A 4,883-nucleotide genomic window follows, 5' to 3' on the forward strand; every position below is an offset into this window, starting at 1 on the left:
GGAATCCAGCAACACTGACACCGGAACTTGACTGTCCCCAGAAAGTAAAAGATGGGCGTTAATTATAAAATGCCTAGGTGCCTGATCTATTGCCCCCAGTACCTCATACTGTCTCACCCGGTCCTCTTTTGAGCGCCCATCCACCTTGATAAATGCTACCCTCTTACCATACCCCACACCTGACGGCTTCACAGGACATTCCCTGGCAAAATGGCCTCCCTGTCCACAATACAAGCAGAGATTCAACTCCCTCCTCCTTTTCTTCTCTACCGGAGTCAATGGCCCTCTTACCCCTCCTATTTCCAAAGGTTCAGGCGCTGTCTTATTCTCCCCAATGGGTTTTACCTCAGGTTTAACATAACTTCCCCGGGATACCTGGAAACGATTAAGTTCCCCACGCCTCTCTGACAATCGATGGTTTAATTTTACTACAAGGTCAATGAACGCAGCACAGTCATCAGGTGGATCCACCACCTGTGACACCACATCCTTAAGGTCTTCACATAGACCCTGGTAGAACAAGGAAGTTCTCTTCTCCATAGGCCAATGAGTCTCAGACACCAACCTGTTAAACGAAGCTATGTATGGTAATAGATCCTGCCTGCCCTGCCGTAGCTTCAAAAGCTCTGCGTCACTCGCTTGCATAAACGCATGCTTAGCGAACAATCCCCGCATCAACTCCTTGAACGCCGAATAATCGTACAACACGCGATCATCGCTGTCTACTAAGGGAATAGACCACTGAGCAGCCGTGCCAGCCAAATACGATATAGTAAAAGCAACCTTGGCAGAGTCATCAGGAAAGGCACCAGGCTTGCACATAAATTGTAATTGGCACTGGTTCATAAATGTACCAAACTTGTCACTATCCCCTGTAAACCGCTCAGGGGGAGCCAAAGGTACAGCAACAGGTGATGTGACGGTAACTGCTATAGGAACCCCGCCTCCAGCGGTACTCTGTCCCGACCCACCGACATACTGGAATGTTGCAAGCTGTATAACCGGTCCTTGCCCCCTATGTTGCGACTGTTCCCTAGCCCTCACAGCCCCTAGTTCTTGTTTCAGGTCCACATTCTCCTGTCGTAGGTCCTGTACCTGAGCCTGCAAAGCCGCTAAGGCCCCCATTACGTCTTGCATGGTAGGAACACCAGTGCCACCACCCGATGGATCCCTTAAGTCTTCCTCCATACCCGTCCGGGCAGTGTGATAATTCGTGGGCTTGTTATTCTGTTGGATTCCGTCCACTCAGCCCACACACTGCAGGAACGAAGTATGAACCAATCCACTTCCCTTGCCCATATGCCACTCACAAGATAGTAACTATGAGTGTGCCGATGGACCCGGAAAGAGGTTGGAATATGAGGAGACACCAAGCCTTCCTCCCCTGTAGAACGAAGAGTTCACTGCTCCCTCCTCCACGCTTCTGCACCTGAACAAACAAAAGGAATACACTTCACACTTCGTATACCTTTACAAATACCCCAAAATCCAGTGACCATGTCCTGCCAAAACAATCACGTTTCGCTTACCAGTTGAGGATGCAGGCTTTGTTTCGTGGAGACTTTCGGACAGCAGACAAGTCTGATCCAAGATAGCGTCTCTTGGATTCAGGAATTTACTGATGAACAATAGGTGTCCCTCGTGTCATTTGGGCATTAGGGGAAAAAAACATGCCACAATATCGGCATGGACAAAAAACCCCTATTAGTTTTCGTTCAAGCTTTAAAATACGGCACTGGGAAGGGGACTGGAAGGGCCGCGGTAGACAAGCCGGATATTCCAGCACTCGGAATCGAAAGCAAGTCGCGGAATGACCTAAAACGTCATTTCCGCGTATAACGACATGGAGCGGTGACAAAAGGAAACGCGAAGAACGAAAACAGTTGTTTCGATCGGTTCCGCGTTTCCCACACCACTCAGCTCTGAGGCAATGTTAGTAGGCTTACAATGAGGGGGAAAAAACAGGAGCCCCTATGATTCCCCCGAGAGAACAAACAACGAGGACTGGAAAGCACCGGAAGGGGGGATGGATAAAAGGGAAACTAACTAACTACACCAGGGAAAACAGAGAGGGGGGAAGGAATTCAGGAGCCAAAGACAAGAACTCCAAAGGGGTTCCGAAAGTCCTCACGAGCCCGTGAGGAATTCGAAAATAACTCCAGAAAACACAGGAACCAGGAATCAGCAACCAGGAACCCACACAATAGCAATAACAAGCGAAGAAAGAGAGGTAGGACTGACCTATATACCTGTCCTGGTAGGTCATGTGCTGACAGTCCATGATCACTGAAAGGGGACTAGACCCATTTCCTAACAGAGTGCTGGGTCTCAGGTATCTCTGTATACACACTTGGAGAGAATTCTTTGTGTGTATTTGTGTAAGCGGGTTGTCAATATGCAGATGCATACTCACAAGATACAGAGAAAGTGCAGGGTTTGTGGTAATCTCACATGTGCGGCGATGGCAGGATTACGAGTGCACCTTCGTCGATTGTGGATGTCAATGCACTGATTTTTGTCTGTACATATTCATTTGACAATGTAAATTAAATTCAGTGCGTTGCAGGTGAATGAGTGCAGATTATGAGTGCAGACACTGAGTCTAACGCTGCGAGTTCCATGTTGACTGACAGTGGCTCCTCCGCGAGTACACTTTAGTTTTCACCATATAATACTTCGCCTGCTCGGTCAACCAACAGTGAAATGCCACTCCCTGTGTGCCACCAGTTTGCTGCCTGTCCTCATGGGGACCGGTGGGAAAGCAAACAAGCTTTTACAGTCATCTCTGCTGAAGCAGGATCTCAAAAGATCTGACTGCAGGGCCTCCGGTGCCATGCTGAAAGACAGCAAACTTTTCAGTGTTTAAAAGTAGTCCCTCGTGAATTATAAAGGAGGAGGGAGGGTGTAATTTCTGATATTTATCTGTTTCCCTCATCTTTATTGCTTGAGTTTGCTCATGAGCAAGTGTCAGTCATAGTCGTTGAAATGTGACTCATAATTACAATGAAATGATCACACAGCAATTTGAAACCTTGGCAGCTCTGGTTCTCTAAAGTCGATATTCCAAGGTCAAAGGTTCATGATGCGGAGGGAGAAAACACCACGATGGACACATCAAACGACAGCGAGGGACCCAGCTGTGTTTCCCCAGACAACTATGCACTAGAGCTGACTAATGGAGAAGAAAGGAACCACACCAGCCAAGATACCCAAGAAGCAGAATACCACCCATGTCACCAGTGATACAATCTCAGACCAAACCCACCACGGAGTCAACCACTCAGAGACTTTATATATCAGATCGAACAGTGAACTTTGATGCTGAGTTGGGAAGGGATGTAGTGAGCCACCCTGGACCTCCCACGCGGTAGCACACTGCACACTTCGATGGCTTCCAAGCGAGACAAGATCTATTTACAAAACTGACTGCATCACACACAAAGCCTTGCACACGTCCTCCCCTTGTTACCTGGCAAATAAATTGAAATTGTCCGGAGGCTCTCGACCCTCTCGCAATGCGGAAAAGCTTCTGCTTGAGCCCCCGTCTTCAAAAGGGAAAGATCGATGGCACAATTCTTCTCAGGCAATGCTATGATAATCTAGAACTCACTTCCCCCATTGTTCCGTGCCACCTCCTCTACCCGGATCTTCAAAACTGATCTCAAATCTCTTCTCTTCCAAAGACACTTTCAGAACTAATACTTTCATTCTCAGGCCCCTCTTGGGAGTTCGCTCTTCATTGTAAATTTGTATTTTTTCCTGTACATTCCTCACCCCTGCGTGCTGTGTTGGATTTTGTGTTTGTGTATCCTTCATTTTTTGTCTCCTGTTTTTCTATGAAATGTTCCGTTTTGTACCACTTTTCTCTTGTAACTTAGCTCTATTGTACAGCGCTCTGACACCTTCGGGTAATGTCCGCGCTTTATAAAAAAAATGCACTAAATAAATACATTAAAAAAAAATAATAATAATTAAATGTGCACCTTGTGCTTCCTTGGCCTGAGGCTATATGATATAGGAGTCCTTGACGGCACGTGATCTTTCACCTGCACCAAGCAACCTGTGTGGCCGTGTATTTGTATTGGTAGCTGTGGGTCCTAATAACGCGCATGGTGCCCGAGCAATACGGTGCCACCCTGCCACAAACACCAGGCCACAAAGGAAGGACTATGTTTTCATGCCGGGAGTAGAGATTTGTCCACAGCACGGACCTCGTGGCGGAAGGATCTGTTTTGTTAGAGTAGCTTCGTGCGTGCTTTAGTTGCAGCTGCTCTATTGTGCTCGGCAGGGGGCGTGATGCTTTGTCAGAAACGAAAAGCGGACAAGAAACGGCAAGGCAGCCAATAAAAAGAAACCATCGGCCATGTCATACCAGGCGTAGTTGAGATGGAAAGTAACACTTTACAGCAGTAAAAATATTGTTGTTCATTTAAGTAAAAAAAATTAGAAACGAAAAGAAGCATATTAACAAAATATCAACCTGTAATATGATAAAAAGTAATATTTATATTAAAATAATATACACTTTTACAACACTAAATAGTGAACAGGCATATTTAAAAATGCACGTTGTTCATTAGTCAATTTATATAGAGAGAGATCGATGATTCAGTTTCCAATACTCCTATACCTTTGATCGAATCGCACTGGAAAATGCAAGTTTAAAGATGGCGGCCAAGGACGAGATGACCCGAAGCCTAGTCCCGCAAATGTCCGCCGTTAGAGTAGGCGGGAAGGAGAGGTGGTCGCGAGGGCGGAGCAGGAGGCGGCGAGAGGGGCGGTGTGGGGGCGGTGTGAGGGGAGGGCCTTTGCCGGTGTGTGGAGAGCCAGCACCGTTGCGAGGACAAGCGGGGCGGTGTGAACAGCAGGAGCGCTGCGGGGGC

The sequence above is a fragment of the Lissotriton helveticus genome, chromosome 12, assembly GCF_964261635.1.
Source record: "Lissotriton helveticus chromosome 12, aLisHel1.1, whole genome shotgun sequence".
Lineage (NCBI taxonomy): Eukaryota > Metazoa > Chordata > Amphibia > Caudata > Salamandridae > Lissotriton > Lissotriton helveticus.